This window comes from Mustelus asterias, chromosome 11 (genome assembly GCF_964213995.1).
Source record: "Mustelus asterias chromosome 11, sMusAst1.hap1.1, whole genome shotgun sequence".
Lineage (NCBI taxonomy): Eukaryota > Metazoa > Chordata > Chondrichthyes > Carcharhiniformes > Triakidae > Mustelus > Mustelus asterias.
The window spans coordinates 5,836,617-5,860,648 of record NC_135811.1 but is presented as its reverse complement, the minus strand read 5'-3'; the positions used below and the strand labels follow the sequence as shown (position 1 = coordinate 5,860,648).

General features: G+C 46.1%; 1 protein-coding gene across 2 annotated transcripts in view; it reads right to left on the bottom strand.

The window, feature by feature from the left end:
• The window catches only part of zdhhc16b (zDHHC palmitoyltransferase 16b), a 33,117-nt gene extending 32,193 nt beyond the window's left edge, over nucleotides 1-924 (bottom strand). For both annotated transcript variants that reach the window (XM_078223099.1, XM_078223100.1), the window contains exon 1: nucleotides 858-924. The gene's annotated coding sequence lies outside the window, so the exon portion shown is untranslated. The remainder of the gene's footprint in view (nucleotides 1-857) is intronic.
• Nucleotides 925-24,032: the final 23,108 nt, after the last annotated feature.

Sequence of the window (24,032 nt, the reverse complement as noted above, 5' to 3'; positions counted from 1 at the left end):
CGGGGGGGGCTCTGCTCCCGGGTTCGGGGGGGGGGGGGGGCGCTCTGCTCCCGGGTTCGGGGGGGGGGGGCGCTCTGCTCCCGGGTTCGGGGGGGGGGGGCGCTCTGCTCCCGGGTTCGGGGGGGGGGGGGGGCGCTCTGCTCCCGGGTTCGGGGGGGGGGGGCGCTCTGCTCCCGGGTTCGGGGGGGGGGGCGCTCTGCTCCCGGGTTCGGGGGGGGGCTCTGCTCCCGGGTTCGGGGGGGGGGCGCTCTGCTCCCGGGTTCGGGGGGGGGCTCTGCTCCCGGGTTCGGGGGGGGGGGGGGCGCTCTGCTCCCGGGTTCGGGGGGGGGGGCGCTCTGCTCCCGGGTTCGGGGGGGGGGGGCGCTCTGCTCCCGGGTTCAGGGGGGGGGCGCTCTGCTCCCGGGTTCGGGGGGGGGGGGGCTCTGCTCCCGGGTTCGGGGGGGGGGGGGGGCGCTCTGCTCCCGGGTTCGGGGGGGGGGGCGCTCTGCTCCCGGGTTTGGGGGGGGGGGCGGGGGGCGCTCTGCTCCCGGGTTTGGGGGGGGGGGCGGGGGGCGCTCTGCTCCCGGGTTTGGGGGGGGGGGCGCTCTGCTCCCGGGTTTTGGGGGGGGGGGGGCTCTGCTCCCGGGTTTGGGGGGGGGGGCGCTCTGCTCCCGGGTTTGGGGGGGGGGGGGGGGGCTCTGCTCCCGGGTTTGGGGGGGGGGGGGGCTCTGCTCCCGGGTTTGGGGGGGGGGGGGGGCTCTGCTCCCGGGTTTGGGGGGGGGGGCGCTCTGCTCCCGGGTTTGGGTGGGGGGGGGGCTCTGCTCCCGGGTTTGGGGGGGGGGGGGGCTCTGCTCCCGGGTTCGGGGGGCTGCACCTACCAGTTGGTCGGGCTCCGGCTGCAGGTTAGTACTCAGCGCACAGACACACCACGCCTGCGCAGGCCGGGCACCAAGGCATTCTGGGAGTTGTAGTGAACCGATTACGTCATGGGTGCAGAGGCCGCGCCTGCGCCTGGGCGCTTGGAACTACATCTCCCAGCATGCTCTCTGCGCGGCCCCCAGGCATGGTGAATCGCTGGCAGAGGCGCTGCAAGGGAAGAGCAATCGATTGTGTGCTTTCTGAAAGGGAGGATGGGATGGGGGGAAGGTTTGGTGTAAAACAGCTGACAATCCACATTCATATCACTCAACTGATCAGTGAGGGAGTCAGAGGTTATGGGGAAAGGGCAAGGAAGCGGACATGAGGAATGTCAGATCAGCCATGATCCTATTGAATGTTGCAGCAGGCTTGAGGGGCCGAATGGCCTACTCCTGGTCCTCTTTCTTATTATGTGGCAACATCTGTGGAGAACAGAACAGAGTCTGATCCATCTCTCACACATCTGGCCTCACACCTCCCCCTCCCTCCCAGGACCAGGGTAGTATTACCCTTGTCCTCACTTTTCACCCACCAGTCTCCGCATTCAAAGGATCATCCTCCGCCATTTCCACCAACTTCAGCATGATGCCATCATAAGACGCACCTTGCCCTCAGTCCTGCTGTCAGCATTCCACAGGGACATGTCGCTCTGTGACTCCCTGGTTCACTCCTCCATCACCCCCAACCCCTTCCCACGGCATCTTCCCATGCAATCGCAAAAGATACAACACCTGCCCCTTTACTTCCTCCCTCCTCACTGACCAAGACCCCAAATAGTCCTTTCAGGTTATGATGTGGAGGTGCCGGCGTTGGACAGGGGTGGGCACAGTAAGAAGTAAGGAAACGTGCGAGGCAGGGTAGGTTTAGTTTTTAGTTGTTTCACCTTTTAAATCTTAGTTCTTTCCCCTGTGGAATCTGAGGAAAAGGGGCATTATGAATGTGAAGCCAATTTGCTGTGCTCAGTGCCGGATGTGGGAGGTTGTGGAGTCTCCGAGCCTCCCAGAAGTGCATATCTGCGCTGGGTGTGTCGAGCTGCGGCTCCTCAGGGACCGAGTTAGGGAGCTGGAGCCGCAGCTCGAGGACATCCGTCTGGTCAGGGAAAGCGAGGAGGTGATAGATAGGAGTTATAGGCAGGTGGTCACACCGGGGCCACAAGAAGCAGGCAAGTGGGTCACAGTCAGGAAAGGGAAAAGTCAGGTGGTAGAGAGTACCCCAGTGGTTGTGCCCCTTAAAAATAACTACTCTTGTTTCTTGGTCCTTGTGCATGAGACGCAAAAGCCCAGTCTGCAGGTACAACAGGTGATCAAGAAGGCAAATGGGATGTTGGCCTATATTGCGAGGGGGATAGAATATAAAAGCAGGGATGTCTTGATGCACCTGTACAGGGCATTGGTGAGGCCGCAGCTGGAATACTGTGTGCAGTATTGGTCCCCTTATATGAGGAAGGATATATTGGCATTGGAGGGAGTGCAGAGAAGGTTCACCAGGTTGATACCGGAGATGAGGGGTTTGGATTATGAGGAGAGGCTGAGGAGATTGGGTTTGTACTCGTTGGAGTTTAGAAGGATGAGGGGGGATCTTATGGAGACTTATAAGATAATGCGGGGGCTGGATAGGGTGGAGGCGGAGAGATTCTTTCCACTTAGTAAGGAAGTTAAAACTAGAGGACACAGCCTCAAAATAAAGGGGGGTCGGTTTAAGACAGAGTTGAGGAGGAACTTCTTCTCCCAGAGGGTGGTGAATCTCTGGAATTCTCTGCCCACTGAGGTGGTGGAGGCTACCTCGCTGAATATGTTTAAAGCGCGGATGGATGGATTCCTGATCGGTAAGGGAATTAAGGGTTATGGGGATCAGGCGGGTAAGTGGTACTGATCCACGTCAGATCAGCCATGATCTTATTGAATGGCGGGGCAGGCTCGAGGGGCTAGATGGCCTACTCCTGCTCCTATTTCTTATGTTCTTATGTTCTTATGTTTGAGTTCTGTTGGGGTGGACAGCCCACCTAGTGGAAGCAGCAGTGGTCGTGCCTCCGCGCAGAGTCCGGCCTTGTAGCACAGAAGGGTAGGGAAAGGAGGAGGAAGGCAGTGGTGATCGGGGACTCTACAGTGAGGGGGTCAGACAGGCGTTTTTGTGGAGGAAGTCAAGAAACGCGGATGGTGGTTGGCCTCCCTGGTGCCGGGATCAGGGATGTTTCTGACCGTATCCAAGAAATCCTGAAGTGTGAGGGAGAGGAGCCAGAGGTCGTGGTGCATACTGGTACCACTGACAGAGGCAGGAAAGGGGAAGGGGTTATGAAAGGAGAATATAGGAAGTTAGGTAGGGAGTTAAGAAGAAGGAACGCAAAGGTAGTAATCACGGGATTGCTGCCTGTGCCACGAGACAGTGAGGGAAGGAATGGAATAAGGTGGAGGATCAATGCGTGGCTGAGGGATTGGAGCAGGGGTCAGGGATTCAGGTTCCTGGATCATTGGGACCTCTTTAGGGGCAGGTGCGACCTGTACAAAAAAGATGGGTTTCACTTAAATCCCAGGGGGACCAATATCCTGGCGGGAAGGTTTGCTAAGGCTACTGGGGAGTGTTTAAACTAGAATGGTTGGGGGGTGGGAATCAAAATGAGGTGACTGGGAGAGAGGAGGTTAGCTTAAAAATAAAAGGGGCTTGTAGACAGTGTGAGAGGGAGGATACGCAGGTGACGGAGAAGGGGAGCGCTCAGACCGAAGGGTTGAGATGTGTGTATTTTAACACAAGGAGTGTCGTGAACAAAATGGATGAGCTTAGAGCGTGGATCACTAGTTGGAAGTGTGATGTGGTGGCCATTACAGAGACTTGGTTATCTCCGGGACAGGACTGGATACTTCAAGTGCCGGGTTTCAGATGTTTCAGGAGGGACAGGGAAGGAGGCAAAAGAGGTAGGGGAGTGGCACTGTTGATCAGGGATAGTGTCACGGCTGTAGAAAAGATGGATGCCACAGAGGGATTGTCTATGGAATCTCTGTGGGTGGAGGTTCGCAACAGGAAGGGGTCAATAACTTTACTGGGTGTTTTCTATAGGCCGCCCAATAGTAGCAGGGATGTGGAGGGGCAGATTGGGAAGCAGATCCTGGAGAGATGTGATAATAACAGAGTGGTCGTGATGGGAGATTTTAATTTCCCAAATATCGATTGGAATATCCCTCGGGTAAGGGGTTTAGATGGGGAGGAGTTTATTAGGTGTGTTCAGGGGGGCTTCCTGACAGTATGTGGATAAGCCTACAAGAGGAGAGGCTATACTTGATTTGGTATTAGAGAATAAACCTGGGCAGGTGTCAGATCTCTCAGTGGGAGAGCATTTTGGGGATAGTGATCATAACTCTATCTCCTTTACTTTAGCATTGGAGAGAGATAGGATCGGTCAAGCTAGGAAAGTATTTATTTGGAGTAAGGGCAACTATGAGGCTCTTAGGCAGGAAATTAGAGGCATAAATTGGAAGGAGGTTTTCTCAGGGAAATGTACAGAAGAAATGTGGCAAATTTTCAAGGAAAATTTGTCTGGAGCTCTACACAGCAACATTCCAATGAGACAGGGGAGTTATGGTAGGTTACAGGAACCATGGTGCACGAAAGCTGTAACGAATTTAGTCAAGAAGAAAAGAAAAGCCTACAAAAGGTTCAGGGAGCTAGGTAATGTTAGAAATCTAGAAGAGTATACGACTAGTAGGAAGGAACTTAAGAGGGAAATTAGAAGAGTAAGAAGGAGTCATGAGAAGGCCTTGGCAGACAGGATAAAGGAAAACCCCAAGGCATTCTACAAGTATGTTAAGAGCAAGAGGATAAGATGTGAAGGAGTAGAACCTATCAAATGTGACGGTGGGAAAGTCTGTATAGAACCAGTAGAAATGGCAGAGGTACTCAATGAATACTTTGCTTCAGTATTCACAGTGGAAAAGGATCTTGGTAGTTGCAGCGCAGACTTGCAGTGGACTGAGAAGATTGAGCATGTGGACAGTAGGAAAGAGGATGTGTTGGAGCTTTTGAAAAGCATCAAGTTAGATAAATCACCGGGACCGGATGGGATGTACCCCAGGTTACTGTGGGAGGCGAGGGAAGAGATTGCTGAGCCTCTGGCGATGATCTTTGCGTCATCAATGGAGACGGGAGAGGTTCCTGAGGATTGGAGGATTGCGGATGTGGTTCCGTTATTCAAGAAAGGGAGAAGAGATAGCCCGGGAAATTATAGACCGGTGAGTCTAACCTCAGTGGTTGGTAAGTTGATGGAGAAGATCCTGAGAGGCAGGATTTATGAACATCTGGAGAGGAATAGTATGATCAGAAATAGCCAGCACGGCTTTGTCCAAGGCAGATCATGCCTTACGAGCCTAATTGAATTTTTTGAAGATGTAACTGGACACATAGCGAGGGAAGAGCGGTAGATGTAGTTTATATGGATTTCAGCAAGGCATTTGATAAGGTGCCCCATGCAAGGCTCATTGAGAAAGTGAAGGGGTATGGGATACAAGGGGACATTGCTTTGTGGATTCAGAACTGGCTTGCCCACAGAAGGCAAAGAGTGGTTGTAGATGGGTCTTTTTCAGCATGGAGATCGGTCACCAGTGGAGTGCCCCAGGGACTGGGACCCTTGCTCTTTGTGATTTTTACAAATGACCTGGATGAGGAAGTGGAAGGATGAGTTGGCAAGTTTGCTGATGACACAAAGGTTGGTGGGGTTGTGGATAGTGTAAAGGGATGTCAGCAGTTGCAGCGTGACATAGATAAGATGCAAGACTGGGCGGAGAAGTGGCAGATGGACTTCAACCCAGATAAGTGTGTGGTGGTTCATTTTGGCAGGTCGAATAGGATGAAAGAATATAATATTAAGGGTAAGACACTTGGCAGTGTGGAAGATCAGAAGGATCTTGGGGTCCGGGTTCATAGGATGCTCAAAGCAGCGTCGCAGGTGGAGGCTGTGGTTAAGAAGGCGTATGGAATACTGGCCTTCATCAATAGAGGAATTGAGTTTAGAAATCGGGAGATAATGCTGCAGCAGTAAAGGACCCTGGTCAGACCCCACCTGGAGTACTGTGCCCAGTTCTGGTCGCCTCATTACAGAAAGGATGTGGAAGCCATAGAAAGGGTGCAGAGGAGATTTACAAGGATGTTGCCTGGATTCGGTGGCATGCCTTATGAGGATAGGTTGAGAGAGCTAGGTCTTTTCTCCTTGGAGAGGCGAAGGATGAGGGGGTGATCTGATAGAGGTGTATAAGATGTAGAGGGGTATTGATAGATTGGATTCTCAGAGGCTTTTATCCAGGGCTGAAATGGTTGCCACAAGAGGTCACAGGTTTACGGTGCTGGGGAGTAGGTAAAGAGGAGATGTTAGGGGTAAGTTTTTCACTCAGAGGGTGGTGGGTGCGTGGAATCGGCTGCCGGTAGTTGTGGTGGAGGCGGATTCGATAGGGTCTTTTAAGAGACTTTTGGATAAGTTCATGGAAGTTAGTAAGATAGAGGGTTATAGGTAAGCCTAGTAGGTAGGGACATGTTCGACGCAACTTGTGGGCCGAAGGGCCTGTTTGTGCTGTAGCTTTTCTATGTTCTATGTCTCACAACATCAGGTTAAAGTCCAACAGGGTTAATTTGGTAGCACGAGTTTTCGGAGCGCTGCTCCTTCATCGGGTGAGTAGCCTTTTAAGTGAAGTAGTGTTTCACTTGCACCTCCTCCAGCTTGGTCTGTTGTATTCACTGCTCCCAGTGCGGACTCCTCTACTGGGAGACTAAACACAGACTCAGTGAGCGCTTTTTGGAACACCTTCACCCAATCTGCAAGCAAGGCCCCAACCTTGCTATCTCTTGCCATTTTAACTCAGCACCTTGCTCTCATGTCCACGTGCCCATCCTTGGCCGGCTGCAGTGTTCCAGCGAAGCCCAACGCAAGCTGGAGGAGTTTGCTGATTAGGCCCACTACAGTCATCAGGAGGCTGAATTCATTGAGTTCAACAACTTTAGACTGTGCACTTTCTCCTCCACCTTTACCCTTTTTTGAAATCCAAAATGTTTTCTCTACCAATGCAACCACCCTCCCACCCCTCCCCACTGGGCCATCTGTCACTTGTCCTTTAATTTTGCTTTCACCAAGCACTGATCTTTGTTCTCCTATTAACATATTCTGGTATCTTACCCCTATGCCACTATCAGCACCTTCTTTAGTCATAGAATCATAGAATCCCTACAGTGCAGAAGGAGGCCATTCGGCTTATCGAGTCTGCACCGACCACAATCCCACCCAGGCCCTATCCCCACAACCCCATGCATTTACCCTAGCTAGTCCCCCTGACACTAAGGGGCAATTTCAGCATGGCCAATCCATCTAACCCACACATCTTTGGAGTGTGGGAGGAAACCGGCGCAACCAGAGAAAACCCACACAGACATGGGGAGAATGTGCAAACTCCGCACAGACAGTGACCCAAGCTGAGAATCGAACCTGGTGCCTGGCACTCTGAGGCAGCAGTGCTAACCACTGTGCCACCGTGCTGCCCACCTTAATGCTTAAGGTGTAATGCTTAATGCTTAAGGACGTAAGTCCTTAATGCAACCAGTAATACTCCCTTTGTCTTGTGTCCGTGACATCTTAGTCACACTCTCCTTAGCTCCCACCTATCCCTGACCTTCTATTCTGCTCCACCTTCTCCACTTCCCATTCCAACCACACAATCCATCACATTTCTACTCCTCCTCCGCTCTGAAGAAGTCATGCGGACTTGAAATGTTAACTTTATTTTTCTCTCCACAGATGCTGCCAGACCTGCGCAGTTTATGCAGCATTTTCTGTTTTTATTTGACATTTTCAGCACCAATAGTATTTTGATTTTAGTCCAGATGGGGTTTGACCAAGGCTCTGTACAACTGAAGCTTCATCTATTCAACTCTCTTGTTACCCTCCATTCTTGAAGCTAGGATCATCTGGGAAGCTCTCTGAGAGAACTTAACGCCACCGGAACTGTATCTCCGAATGGTGGGAGATTAAAAGGAGAAGGGGGAGAGCTAAGGAATAGAAACATTTGCCCAGCAGTTTCTTGGCCTGTCGTTTCCTGTTAATTGAGATAATGGAGCCAGTGCACATGCTCCAGTGTAATCTATCACCAAGGTTGTACATGAGACACATTGAGAGGAGAGTCAACTTGTCAGTCATTTGCTGATTAATTGACTCTAAGAATTCCCTGGACAGAACTGACAATGGGGCTATTTTTACACAGAGCCAGTGTTCTGTCAATCAACACCTTAAGTCACTGCAGTCTCAGGAAAAATAGTGATGACATGGAAATATCAGGGAACTCCAATAAATCAGAATGTTTTCTGCTGGCTGTATATTTTTAAAAGCTGTCGGATAATGTAGCTGCTTAAAGGCAGGGACAGTTTGGTTGTGCTATTTGAACTGCTTTTGAGATATTGATGAGCCCAGCAACATTGCAAAACAGATGTTCACCTAAGGCAAGCTGGCAACAATGGGGAACAGAACACAAAGGATTTGAATAAAGGGTTAGAGGTTCAAAGGAGGAGGCAAGGGGTGAACTTTGCATTTACACTTGAAAAGGTAGACTCACAAAATGAAGCTAATTCAGTTTGAATTCTGGAGAGGTTGGTTCAGATAAGGGAAGATCAAAAGGGAAAAGCTGTCGGTATCAGGAGATAATTTAACCGAGCCATGGGTGGCTGCCTCCAACCTCAGGCATAGCAGGAATAGTTGTTAACTCCCAGCAAGCTGGGCCTGTGAAGAAAGCCTGTCTGCACTGCTCTGCTGGCGAAGGACTTTGAAAATCACATTGTCTGAATTGAATTGAATTTATTTGATTTGATTTATTATTGTCACATGTATTGGGATACAGTGAAAAATATTGTTTCTTGCGCACTATACAGACAAAGCATACTGTTCATAGAGTACATAGGGGAGAAGGAAAGAGTAGGGTGCAGAATATATTGTTGTAGTTACCGATAGGGTGAAGAGAAAAATCAGCTTAATATAATATAGGTCCATTCAAAAGACTGATGGCAGCAGGGAAGAAGCTGTTCTTGACTCGGTTGGTACATGTGTTTCAGACTTGTTCCCGACAGAAGAAGGTGGGAGAGAGAATGTCCGGGGTGTGTGGGTCATTGATTATGCTGGCTGCTTTTCCGAGGCAGCGGGAAGTGTAAATGGAGTCAATGGATTGGAGGCAGGTTTGCCTGATGGATTGGGCTACATTCACAACCCTTTGCAGTTTCTTGCGGTCTTGGTCAGAACAGGAGCCACACCAAGCTGGAAAGGATGCTTTTGATGGTGCATCTGTAAAGTTGGTGAGAATCGTAGCTGACATGCCAAATTTCTTTAGTCTCCTGAGAAAGTAGAGGCGTTGGTGGGCTTTCTTAACAATAGCGTTGGTGTGGAGGGACCAGGACAGGTTATTGGTGATCCGAACATCTAGAAACCTGAAGCTCTCGACCATTTCCACTTTGTCCTCGTTGATGTAGACAGGGACCTGTCCTCCACTACGCTTCCTGAAGTCGATGACCATTTCTCCTTCACTGGCATGAATCACACTCCTACTCTCACAACATTTTGATACGACTCCGGAAAACCCATGCATGGAGAGTATGGGGTCAACATCTCCACCTCCCCACCCCACCCCACCCCACTGAGTTTGGTGCACACTATAGGTGAACACACTGGCCCCTCAAAGGTACCCAATGTCAGCAAGATATTGATTTTCTATTCCTCCATCCCCCCAAAGGTTCAGTGCCAGAGCACAGAGCTAGCTATCCTGTGTCAGCAACTGAACTTCAGGTGGTGTACAAGGAAATGGATATTTCAGATTGGTTTCAGATAAAGCTCGGCACAACATCGTGGGCCGAAGGACCTGTTCTGTGCTGTACTGTTCTATGTTCTATATATTTGACAGCAGGTATCCAGGGGTGAATTACAAGCTGCAATCTATCGAGGGGTTCAGGGTGGTTTACATATCGAATAATCATGGTAGTCAGTTTAAAAATAATCCGGTATCAGTAAATAGCAACCAGAAAGCTGTTGAATTGTTGAAAAACTCTTTAAGGACCTTATCTGGTCTGGTGACTCCAGACCCAGATCAACATGGTTGACTCGAAATTGTCCCCTGAAGTAGAACATAGAACATAGAAAAGCTACAGCACAAACAGGCCCTTCAGCCCACAAGTTGCGTCGAACATGTCCCTACCTACTAGGCTTACCTATAACCCTCTATCTTACTAACTTCCATGAACTTATCCAAAAGTCTCTTAAAGGACCCTATCGAATCCGCCTCCACCACCACTACTGGCAGCCGATTCCACACACCCACCACCCTCTGAGTGAAAAACTTACCCCTAACATCTCCTCTGTACCTACTCCCCAGCACCGTAAACCTGTGACCTCTTGCGGCAACCATTTCAGCCCTGGGTAAAAGCCTCTGAGAATCCACTCTATCAATACCTCTCAACATCTTATACACCTCTATCAGGTCACCTCTCATCCTTCGTCTCTCCAAGGAGAAAAGACCTAGCTCTCTCAACCTATCCTCATAAGGCGTGCCACCTAATCCGGGCAAAATCCTAAGTAGCTTTGCTAATCCCACAGTTGTATCAATATCGGTCCCAAAAGTTCATGAGAGTGGTTCGTCATCACCTTCTCAAGAGCAACTGTGGATTTGCAATAAATTCTGGCCCGATCGGCAATGCTAACATCCTAAGAATGAGAACAGAGTTGTTACTTATTTAAGTGGTTGCATGATTGCTTTCAGGGCCAGTCACATGATTTGATGGTGCTATCATTGGGGTGTTTCACAGGCTGCTGTTTAGTTTCATTTTCTACTCTGTACAGCCTGTTATTGTTATTTTGAATCTACATGTACAAATCACATCTTTTTATTTTTGTTTAAAACCCACAACCCATAATATAGTTAGGACGTTACAAAATGAATGTTGTCAACGACTTGGAATTTTGTTTTGTCGAGAACATCAAATATAGATCCTAAGTAGAAAAAATAACATTGTGGGTCTCCTGTGCTTCAAATGTTAGAAGGCCATGGAGAAACAACAAGATTAAAGATTGAAGTTCCAGTAAAGAAAGACCAAGTAAGGGAAAAAATAAATATTCTGTTTCTTCCCAGAAAACAAAAATCATACAGACTCCTCTAAGCTGCAGGATCCGGGCAAAGTGCTGCAGTGTGTAGTGGCAGAGCAGGGGACTCACTACACAGTAGAAAAAAGGTGGAAGCTATTTGTCTGATTTTAAAATACGGTTTTATTATGTTCGGAGAAGGGTAAAATTCCAGGCAGTATCTGGCATATTTGAAAAGTAAGAAATCTCACAATACCTGGTTAAAATCCAACAAGTTTATTTGGAATCACGAGCTTTCGGAATGCTGCTCCTTCATCAGGTGAGTGGAGTGACTCACCTGATGAAGGAGCAGCGCTCTGAAAGCTCATTATTGCAAATAAACCTGTGGACTTTAACCAGGTGTTGTGAGACTTCTTACTGTGCCTACCTCAGTCCAACGCCGACATCTCCACATCATATTTGAAAAGGGATGCTCTGCTGTCCAGAAAAAAAGAATGCAGCAAATCATTGATCTCCAGGGTAAAACGGAGAGTACTGGGAAGACAGTAAAACAAAATTTCACTGAGCAGTCTTGAGTCATTAGTGCCTGCAAGAGAAATGGTGGGTCACTTAGAATCCATGGCGCCTTTCAATAAAGAAAATTAATCATGGAGTTCCTGTGCAGAGCAGTTTCAGTACTTTGTATAAGTGAAAAAATTGCAAACAAGTTGTTTGTACCAGCTTTTCTCAGTTCAATAGGAAGTAAATCCTTCAATTTGCTCCAGAGCTTGGTTCATCCAGCAAAGTCAGGAACCAAAATGACTTCACAAAGATCCTTGAAGAGCATTACTCTCCAAAGCCATTGATCACTGGGAAACAGTTCAGGTTCCACCAAATGAATCAAGTGGAAGGCGAAAGCATTGCTCAGATTGTGGCAACCTCCAAAAGCTGACACAGCATTGTGAGTTTGGTGAGTCATTAGAAGATACTCTTGGAGATCGTCTAGTTTGTGGATCTCAAAATGAAGCTATCCAAAGAAGATTGCTCACTGAACATGACTTGACTTTAAAGACAGTAGTAGAAATCATGTGTTGATGGAACTGGCCGCTAAAGAGGCTTCACAATTTGGTGCAGGAATGAAGATCCATAAGTTGTAAATGCCCAAAAGAAGTCAAAACAGCAACAAACATGTCACAGGTGTCCCATAATGGGTCATTCAGCAAGTGAATGCTGGAGCAAGGATAGTCAATGCAAGAACTGTGGCATAATGGGCCACTTTGCAAAAGCTTGTTGGGCTAGACTCGCTTCCCTTGAGAATATTCAGATGAAGAATCTGGGTTCCTTCACAAAGAACTAGTTGCATTTGACAAAAGAAATTTACAACATGGAAGAAAAGAAGAGAATGTCCAGAAAAATGATGAAGAGCTCCAGCTGAACATCTGATCCATACAGAGTGAATCACATAGATTCTGGGTGATTCCAAAGTTAAGTGGACAATCTATTAGGATGGAAGTTTATACTGGTGTTGCTGTATCTTTAATTCCTGAGACTACACACCAACAAAAGCTGAAGCACCTTCCTTTAAAAACAGCTGATGTGATTTTAAGGACGTGCACAGAAGAGATTGTGCTGTTAAAAGGTTACATCATGGTCAATGATAGAGTTGAATGGACAAACAGTGACGTCTCTCCATGTGGTCCGAGGTAATTTTCCAGCTCTATCTGGGAGATCATGGTTGGAGAAGATAAAGCTTAACTGGAGTTCATCAACAGATTGGTCAATGTCAAAACAGACCTACAGAACCTTCTGGATAAATACAAGAGAGTATTTAAAGGGGACACTTAGCTCAATCGAAGTAGTTCAAGTGAAACTCAAGATGTAGCATAATAGTCAACCAATAGTCACGGCGGCACAGTGGTGCACACTGCTGCCTCACAATGCCAGATTCGATTCCTGGCTTGTGTCACTCTCTGTGCGGAGTCTCCCCGTGTCTGTGTGGGTTTTCTCCGGGTTCTCCAGCTTCCTCCCACAGTTTGAAAGACATACTGGTTAGATGCATTGGCCATGCCAAATTCTCCCTCAGTGTACCTGAGCAGGCGCCAGTGTGTGGCGACTAGGGGATTTTCACAGTAACTTCATTGCAGTGTTAATGTAAGCCTACTTGTGACACTAATAAATAAACTTTGAACTTTGAATAAAAAATCTCAAAGCAAGAACGGTGCCATATGCAATTTGTCCCAAGGTTGAAGAAGAATTAACATGACTTGTTAACACTGGTATTTTAGAGCCAATTATAATGAGTGACTGGGCTACATCCATCGTACATGTCATGAAACCAAATGGTTCAGTTCATAATTGTGGTGATTTTAGAACAACCATAAATCCAGTGTTGTGTGCTGATCAATATCTGCTTCCTTTAATTAAAGATTTGTTTGCTGGGTTATTAAGTGGGCAGAAATTCAGCAAGATTGATCTTTCACAAGAATACTTACGGATGAATGTAGCCACTGAATCTCAACCATTGCTTACATCGTTGTTCATAAAGGTTTTTTTCGTTATAAAAGATTACCTTTTGGAATAACATCTGCACCAGCCCTATTCTAAATATGTTTTCAAGCACATGCTCTGCGTCCCAAAAAAGAAAGGGCAGCATGGTGGCACAGTGGTTAGCACTGCTGCTTCACAGCACCAGGGACCTGCCAGGGACCTGGGTTCAATCAGACAATTCCTGTCTGTGTGGAGTTTGCACATTCTCCCCGCGTCTGTGTGGGTTTCCTCCAGGTGCTCCAGTTTCCTCCCACAGTCCAAAGACGTGCAGGTTAGGTGCACTGGTCATGCTAAATTGACCCTTGGTGTCAGGGGGACTAGCTAGGGTAAATGCATGGGGTTACGGCCTGGGTGGGTTTGTGGTTGGTGCAGACTCAATGGGCCAAATGGCCTCCTTCTGCACTGTTCTATGATTAAAAGTGTGACATTTTCCAATGTCAGTCCAGTATTTTGGTCATATTATTAATAGTAAAAGCCTACATAAAGCACCTAAAAATTTGGAAGCTATTTTAGAAGCACCACGTTCAACGAAAGTGATGCAATTGACATCCTTTATAGAATTAGTAAATTATTATGGCAAATGTGTTCCCAACTTAGTTCCATTATTGAAGCCATTGTATAATTTACTATGTGTGAAACAGTCATGGGACTGGACAACAGAATGTGAGAAAGCGGATAAGGATATCAACGTTGCTTCGCAGAAGTCTGAAGTATTGGTTCATTTTAATCCTAAGCTACCATTGCTACTTGTTTGCAACACTTCACCTTATGGAGTAGGGGCAGTGGTTTGCCATATTATACCTTCGGGAGAAGTACGACCAATAGTTTTTGCTTTGCGTACTCAGACTAGTGTTGTATCTAACTATGTTCAGCTTGAAAATGAAGTGTTGAGTATAATTTTTGGTGTAAGACTTAGTTGAATTTGCGTTGCCTGATGATTGTGTCTCAGCTACTATACCATGTGAGAATGGTACAGAATTACTTCCAAAAGAGGAAGTTCCAAATCAAACTTCTAGGTAAAGAACAACCAAATTTCAGAGCATTGTATACAACTAAAGAAGAATAGACGTCCTCCTCATCAACTTTCTTATTGACTGTGTATAATGATTGTGAAGATACTGTGCCTTTAACAAATATACATATATTTTGTTTCTCATAAGAGTTATGTTTAGAATTCAGATATGTACCAATTTGTCTAAGAAATATTTTAAATTGGTAGCTGGGAGGACAGGATAAGGACTCATTTTAGCTTCAAGTGTTTGTTTAAAGCTAAGCTGATGCATTTGTGTTTACTTAGGCTTCCCTGGGGTTTCAGCGTAGAGTTTTGATTAGGTTAATTGACAGGGAGTCATGTGCTTAATAGGAGGAGCTAAGCGTACCGGAAAGATACAGTTTCTCTTTCATTTTCGAAACAAGCAGTTACTGCTTAGTTCTGAAAGAAGCAACATGTGTCTCTTTCTCTCTCTCTCTCTAGAAGTGTTCTGAAAGCTCTCGGACTGTTTACCTGAGGCAAGCAAGTAAGCCTGTATTTTGCAGACTAATTTTAAAGAGGGGGTTTAAGTCTACAAGAGGGATATTGCTGAATTGGAACTCATAGTGAAAGGTTAGCAGTTAAGAATTGTATTTTGTCTTGTTTAAGTATTATTCAATTGTTAAAAGTTAAGCAAATTAATTTGTTATAGTTAAACTGTGTTGTTAAATAAAAGTTGCTTTGATAAAAGCTTTCCACTGTTGCCAATAGCATCGTGCCTTGAGTGAAACATCATATCCTCACATTAATACCAAAATAGCAAATTGCTGGGATCTAGTCTGACTTCATAGTATAGCTTAGGGGTTCTGATCCATACCCCAACATGGTTAATGGTGCATAGAAGAGTGTCTAGAGTATAATTGATCCTATGTGTAACATCACTGAAGTAGGTAAAAATACCTCTTGAGGCTGGTATGAGTCAAAATAGAGTAGGCTTTATTCTCACAAGCTTATGGGAGAACTTGACCCCTTGAAAGCGGAAGCCAAAGTTCTCTCTGAACACAAGAAGCGTGGACCTTTATACATCAGGGTTCCCAATACAAGTCATGAAGCAAAGTCCAGTTAACAGTCCTTGATCATAAATTATTGTTCCTTTCACAGCTTCTGATAGTCTCTAATCATAAACCAGAGTGTAACTGGTATCCTTGGGTCATAAAGCACAATTCTCCTGGTCGTTGTAGTCAAGATGCAACCTCTGGTCCCCTGCTCTTCCCGCGGCCTTTCCTTTGAAGTGACTGTGTGCGATTGTGTGAAGTGACTGTGTGAGAGGATTGGAGGATAGCTAATGTGGTCCCGTTATTTAAGAAGGGTAGGAAGGATAACCCGGGTAATTATAGGCTGGTGAGCTTGACGTCCATGTTGGGGAAGTTGTTGGAGAAGATTCTTAGAGATAGGATGTATGCGCATTTAGAAAGGAATAAACTCATTAACGATAGTCAGCATGGTTTTGTGAGAGGGAGGCCATGCCTCACTAACCTGGTGGAGTTTTTTGAAGAAGTGACCAGAATGGTTGACGAGGGAAGGGCCATGGATGTCGTCTATATGGACTTTAGTAAAGCGTTTGACAAAGTCCCTCATGGTAGGCTGGTGAAAAGGGTTGGATCTCATGGGATAAAGGGGGAGGTGGCTTGATGGGTGGAGAACTGGCTTGGTCACAGAAGACAGAGGGTGGTAGTGGAAGGGTCTTTTTCCGGCTGGATGCCTGTGACTAGTGGTGTTCCGCAGGGCTCTGTATTGGGACCTCTGCTGTTTGTGATTTATATAAACGAACTGGAAGAAGGTGTAACTAGGGTGATCAGTAAGTTTGCGGACGACACAAAATTGGCAGGACTTGCAGATAGTGAGGAGCATTGTCAGAAGCTACAGAAGGATATAGATAGGCTGGAAATTTGGGCAAAGAAATGGCAGATGGAGTTCAATCCTGATGAATGCGAAGTGATGCATTTTGGTAGAAATAATGTAGGGAGGAGCTATACGATAAATGGCAGAACCATAAAGGGTGTAGATACGCAGAGGGACCTGGGTGTGCAAGTCCACAGATCCTTGAAGGTGACGTCACAGGTGGAGAAGGTGGTGAAGAAGCCATATGGCATGCTTGCCTTTATAGGACGGGGCATAGAGTATAAAAGTTGGGGTCTGATGTTGCAGATGTATAGAACGTTGGTTCGGCCGCATTTGGCGCCACACTACCAGAAAGACGTGGAGGCTTTGGAGAGAGTACAGAGGAGGTTTACCAGGATGTTGCCTGGTATGGAGGGGCTTAGTTATGAGGAGAGATTGGGTAAACTGGGGTTGTTCTCCCTGGAAAGACGGAGGATGAGGGGAGACTTAATAGAGGTGTATAAAATTATGAAAGGCATAGATAGGGTGAACGGTGGGAAGCTTTTCCCCAGGTCGGTGGTGACGTTCACGAGGGGTCATAGGTTCAAGGTGAAGTGGGGGGAGGTTTAACACAGATATCAGAAGGACATATTTTACACAGAGGGTGGTGGGGGCCTGGAATGCGCTGCCAGGCAAGGTGGTGGAGGCGGACACACTGGGAACGTTTAAGACTTATCTAGACAGCCATATGAATGGAGTGGGAATGGAGGGATACAAAAGAATGGTCTAGTTTGGACCAGGGAGCGGCACGGGCTTGGAGGGCCGAAGGGCCTGTTCCTGTGCTGTATTGTTCTTTGTTCTTGTTCTTTGATTGCAGCTGTTCCAGTGGGAGTCCTCCTTCAAACGGCCATTCTCGCACTCTACCATTTGGTAGCTGCTTCCTTTGTTTAAATCATACACAAGCCTACGGAAAAAGTAAGACTTACAACCCTACGTCTACATTTAACTGTCTGTTTTATCAGAATGATATAAACAAGCAAGGGAACCATGAACAAATGGCTTATACTACTACCAGGAGCAATATAAACAAAGGGGAGACTAGCCATAAGGAAGGGTTATGTTTGTGATACATTCCAGGTACAAGGTTCAACCTTTTAGGTACAAAATACATTGAGTACAAAAAAAATTAACCCTTTCCCTTCTTCAATCACAGTAATGTGTTGTTATGACCACAGAAGTGGGAGAGGTAAAAGTAAAAGTTTATTTATTATTCACAAGTAGGCTTACATTCTCACTGCAATGAAGTTACTGTGAAAATCCCGTAGTTGTCGTCACTCTGGTGCCTGTTCGGGTACACTGTAGGAGAATTTTAGCATGGCCAATCCAGCTAACCCACACATCTTTGGACTGTGGGAGGAAACAGGAGCACCCGGAGGAAACCCACGCAGACATGGGGAGAATGTGCAAACTCCACACAGACAGTGACCCAAGCCGGGAATCGAACCCGGGCCCCTGGCGCTGTGAGGCAGCAGTGCTAACCACTGTGATGGATATATTTAAGTGATTTCATGATTGCTTTATGAGATGGCCACATGATTTGATATTGATGTGATTAGGATGTTTCACAGGCTCCTGCCTTAGTTTCATTTTCTGCTCTGTTCAGGCAACAGCTCTGAGAATAAATGTTATTGTTATTTTGAATCTACAAGTGCAAACCACATATTTTTTCTTTTGGTTTAAAACTGTGACGTTAGTGTATCGAGAAGAGTTTTTTTTCTAAATCATATTTTCTGCAGTTGTAAGCAGGCCTTTTTGGCTTCAGTTGTTTTCTCATTATGCCACCAGTTTGTCCGGAGGAGTCTTTTCATTGCTGCTTAAAGGGGGTTTGTTTATTTTTACTGGGATGTTTATGACTCTGCATTGCTAGAAAAACTGGTTGGCAGGTCAGGTGATAGTTCTTTTGTTTTCAGTTTGGAGCTGCAGGTTTTGGTTTTAGAAGGGGCATTAAGCTGGAAAGAAGTTTCTCTCTCTATCGCTGGTTTTGGATATCCTGCTGGTCATCTGAAAGCAAGGTTTTGCCTTTCTGAAGGGGGGGAATCTGCTGTTCGTGGCTTGCCGAGAGTCCCTGGTGTTTTGGGAAGCTGTTGTGACTTCAAACTGTTTTGAATCTATCCAGAGAACTGCAGACTTCATCCAAAGGACTCAATTCCAGTATCACGTGAGCAATAGTCTATGCTGTATTAAACCTGTTTGAAGGGTCTTGTTTATGGGATTGGTTTGATTGGGACAGCTCCTATATTCATTAAGGGTTATACATTATCATTGGTTGTTTTGGTGTTGTTTGTAATTGATAGTTGCTAATATTCTTAAATAAACTTTGTTTGATAAAAGCTCCCTAGTGGGTCATTTGAATCATACCTGAAGTGAAACCTATCATGCTCATCCTAGCCAAATTCAAGATGCAAAACTTATGATCCAGGCGGGCTCTATAAAACACTTTGGAGTTTCTGACCTGAACCATAACAAAACTCACAGCCCCTAACATAGTTAAGATATTACAAGAATGCCAATTCTGATGAAGGATCAGAGTCCTGAAATGTAAACTTTCCCTCCACATGGTCTGAAGTATTTCCAACCTGTTCTGCTTTTCTTACCTGAAGCAGATTGCCCCGTTCATAAATCTCATTGAGGTTTATGGGAACCTGATGTCCACAAACTCGCTCTGCATTGCTGACCTGGTCACTGGGGCTCCCTTGCTCGTGTACGAAACTTGGACTTCTTTTCCAGCATTTCTGTGGCTCCCCAGCCAAAGTTACAGAAGGTGAGGGAGAATCTCGAAGGAAAACCATTCCCTTCCCTGTGTGGCTGTGTGTGCTTCTTCCTACATTAAAAAGTGAGCCAGTGACATCTGCTGGCAGCCTCACAGCATTGCTGATTATTTCCATTCAAGTAAAGAAATTGAGATTCAAAGCCACGACTCACTGTGGGGGAAATTCCACGTCCTGTATAGAGATGCACTCAACAAGTGGCAATTTAAGTTAGAAACCCACCCATCGGGGTCACCGTGGCTAGCACTGCTGCTTCACAGCGCCAGGGACCCGGGTTCAGTTCCAACCTCGGGTACCTGTCTGTGAAGAGTCTGCATGTTCTCCCCATGTCTGCGTGGGGTTTCCTCTGGGTGCTCCAGTTTCCTCCCACAGTCTAAAAAACATGCTGGTTAGGTACATTGACCCGAACAGGTGCCGAAGTGTGGCGACTAGCGGAATTTCACTGACACATGGTTTCAAATCAGGATGTGCATGATGCATTCCAGCTATCATTCATAAAGTCATAGAGGTTTACAGCATGGAAACAGGCCCTTCGGCCCAACTTGTCCATGCCGCCTTTTTTTTTAAATCCCTAAGCTAAGAACATAAGAACATAAGAAATAGGAGCAGGAGTAGGCCATCTAGCCCCTCGAGCCTGCCCCGCCATTCAATATGATCATGGCTGATCTGAAGTGGATCAGTTCGACTTACCCGCCTGATCCCTATAACCCCTAATTCCCTTACCAATCAGGAATCCATCTATCCATGATTTAAACATATTCAATGAGGTAGCCTCCACCACTTCAGTGGGCAGAGAATTCCAGAGATTCATCACCCTCTGAGAGAAGAAGTTCCTCCTCAACTCTGTCCTAAACCGACCCCCCTTTATTTTGAGGCTGTGCCCTCTAGTTCTAGTTTCCTTTCTAAGTGGAAAGAATCTCTCCATCTCTACCCTATCCAGCCCCTTCATTATCTTATAGGTCTCTATAAGATCCCCCCTCAGCCTTCTAAATTCCAACGAATACAAACCCAATCTGCTCAGTCTCTCCTCATTATCAACACCCCTCATCTCTGGTATCAACCTGGTGAACCTTCTCTGCACTCCCTCCAAGGTCAATATATCCTTCCGCAAATAAGGGGACCAATACTGCAGAGTATTCCAGCTGCGGCCTCACCAATGCCCTGTACAGATGCAGCAAGATATCTCTGCTTTTATATTCTATCCCCCTTGCGATATAGGCCAACATCCCATTTGCCTTCTTGATCACCTGTTGCACCTGCAGACTGAGTTTTTGCGTCTCATGCACAAGGACCCCCAGGTCCCTCTGCACAGCAGCATGTTGTAATTTCTTTCCATTTAGATAATAATCCAATTTGCTATTATTTCTTCCAAAGTGAATAACCTCGCATTTGTTAACGTTATACTCCATCTGCCAGATCCTCGCCCACTCACTCAGCCTGTCCAAATCTCTCTGCAGACCTTCTACGCCCTCCACACGATTCACTTTTCCACTTATCTTTGTGTCGTCTGCAAACTTTGTTACCCTACACTCAGTCCCCTCCTCCAGATCGTCTATATAAGTGGTAAATAGTTGAGGCCCCAGTACCGATCCCTGCGGCACACCACTAGTTACCATCTGCCAACCAGAAAAGCACCCATTTATTCCGACTAAGCTAGTCCCAATTGCCCGCATTTGGCCCATATCCCTCTATACCCATCGTACCCACATAACTGTCTAAACGCTTTTTTAAAAGACAAAATTGTACCCGTCTCTACTACTACCTCTGACAGCTTGTTCCAGATACTTCCTTAGGAATCCACTGTAACTTCATTGCAGTGTTAATGTAAGCTTTACTTGTGACTAATAAATAAACTTAACTTAACCCTGTAATACAATAAGATCTTAATCCTTAATGTTCTTTGACCCACTTCTAAGTAGATTGATGCACTGCATTTTTATAGCACCTTTAACAGTAAAACATCCCAAAGGGCTTTAAAGAAGCAAGTATCAAAATTTAACACTGAGCCACATAAATCATAGAATCCCAACAGTGCAGAAAGAGGCCATCTGGCCCATCGAGTCTGCACCGACCACAAGCCCACCCAGGCCCTACCCCCATATCCCTACACATTTACCCACTAATCCCTCTAGCCTACGCACCTCAGGACACTAAGGGGCAATTTTAGCATGGCCAATCAACCTAACCCACACATCTTTAGACTGTGGGAGGAAACCGGAGCACCCGGAGGAAACCCACGCAGTCACGAGGAGAATGTACAAACTCCACACAGACAGTGACCCAAGCCAGGAATCGAACCCAGGTCCCTGGAGCTCTGAAGCAGCAGTGCTAACCACTGTGCTACCGTGCCGCAAGATATACATAAGGAGATATTTGGATGGGTGACCAAAAACTTGGTCAAAGTGGGAGGATTTAAATTGCATCTTAAAGGTGGAAAGCAAGATAGAGAGATTTAAGGGACGGACTTCCAGGGATAAGGGTTCAGACAGCTGAAGGCAGTGCTGCCAATATGGAGTGATTAAAATGGGGGTGCTTAAGGGGCCAGAATTAGAAGAGTGCAGAGTTCTGATAGCTGGAAGAGATTATGGAGATAGGGAACACAGTAGATGTTGATGGATATGACATTGAAAGGAATGATAGCTGGAATGCATCATGCACATCCTGATTTGAAACATGTTAGGAAACCTTAAGTTGACCATCCAAGGTGGGTGCCTATTGTGGGGACTCAGAGGGATCATTCCTCCCAGTCTGCAAGATATACAGCAGCTGTAAATCCGAACCACTTGTTCAAATTAAAGAGTAACACTGGGCCACAGGTTCATTGTTAAAGGCAAATTTAGGGTTGACATTAGGAGAGTCATATGAAATGGACATCAAAGAAAGCCCATAATCAATTAACATTTGATGATTACTTTCTCAAAAGTATGATATGCTGAAGGTCACAATCATGCCCGAGTGGCACCCCTGACTCTGAGTCAGAAAGTCATGAGCTGAAGTCCAACTCGAGAGTCAGGAGTATAAAATCCAGGTTAGCCTAGTGCAAGTACTGAGAGAACACAGCATTGTGATGAGGAATCATCCAGACTCAATCTTAGCTCTGTTCTCTCTCTCCATAAATGCTGTCAGACCTGCTGAGATTTTCTAGTATTTTCTGTTTTGATTGTATTTCAGGTGTTTGCCCTCTCAGACGAACATTAAAAGATCCCAAGAGTAGGGGTGTTCTTTCAAGTGTCTTGACCAAGAGTACAGGAATGAGATAGAGAATCTGATGAACTGGTGCGGTGACAATAATCTCTCCCTCAATATCAACAAAATGAAGGAGATTGTCATCGACTTTAGGAATCATAAAGGGGAACATGCCCCTGTCTACATCAACGGGGACAAAGTAGAAAGCTTCAAGTTTTTAGGTGTCCAGATCACCAACAACCTGTCCTGGTCCCCCCATGCCAACACTATAGTTAAGAAAGCCCACCCACACCTCTACTTTCTGAGAAGACTAAGGAAATTTGGCATGTCAGCTACGACTCTCACCAACTTTTACAGATGCACCATAGAAAGCATTCTTTCTGGTTGTATCACAGCTTGGTATGGCTCCTGCTCTGCCCAAGACCGCAAGGAACTACAAAAGGTCACGAATGTAGCCCAATTCACCACGCAAACCAGCCTCCCATCCATTGACACTGTCTGCGCTTCCCGCTGCCTCGGGAAAAGCACCAGCATAATCAAGGACCCCATGCACCCCGGACATTCTCTCTTCCACCTTCTTCCGTCGTGAAAAAGATACAAAAGTCTGAGGTCACGTACCAATTGACTCAAAAACAGCTTCTTCCCTGCTGCTGTCAGACTTTTGAAGGAATTATCTTGCATTAAGTTGATCTTTCTCTACACCCTATGACTGTAACACTACATTCTGCACTCTCTCGTTTCCTTCTCTACGAACAGTATGCTTTGTCTGTATAGCGCGCAAGAAACAATACTTTTCACTATGTTAATACATGTGACAATAATAAATCAAATTAGTTAGCCCAATGCTAACAGTATCAAATCTGACAATATCGCAGTGCTATTTGTGGCATTTTGTTCCCTGTATTTTTTTACAATGTGTTTCATAACATTTTTATTTGCTTCTGAACATCCTGAGGTTGCAATAGATGCTTTAAAGTGCAAGTCTTTTCCTTTAGCTTCACAAATACGAACGTTATCCATGCTGATCTCCTCTGATAATTGCAGCTTCAGTGTAAAATGTTATTAGCTGACTGATAGGAATTCTTCTGCAGGTGAAGGAATGTAACAAATGACCTTCACGATAGATTACCTTCTGAAATGGAGGTTGAAGGAATTCTCCCCAAGCATAAAAAGCTATTAAGCTGAGACGTCCTTGTGCTTATGTTAGATCATGGGGCATATATTTCTATTCTGTAAATTAGGAAGCTCTGCTGAAGAATGCAAGATTCATTTATTTTAAAGCAGCGTACGCACTGAAATGGTGGACAATGATAGCACCAGTTTCCAAGGTGAAATGCAAGGATGAGTTAGCTGACGGGGGAGTTGCAAAGAGATGGTGGCATAGTGGCAACGTCACTGAACGAGTAATTCAGAGGCACAGACCAATGCTCTGGGGATGTATGTGTGTTCGAATCCCACCACAGCAGCTGATGGAATTTAAATTCAATTAATATATTTGGATTATAAAACTAGTCTCAGTAATGATGAGCACAAAACTATCATCGATCGTCATTAAAAACCCAACTGGTTCGCTAATGCCTCTTTAGGGAAGGAAATCTTCTGTCCTTACCCGGTCTGGCCTCTGTCTCCAGATCCAGAGTAATATGGTTGACTCTTAACTGCC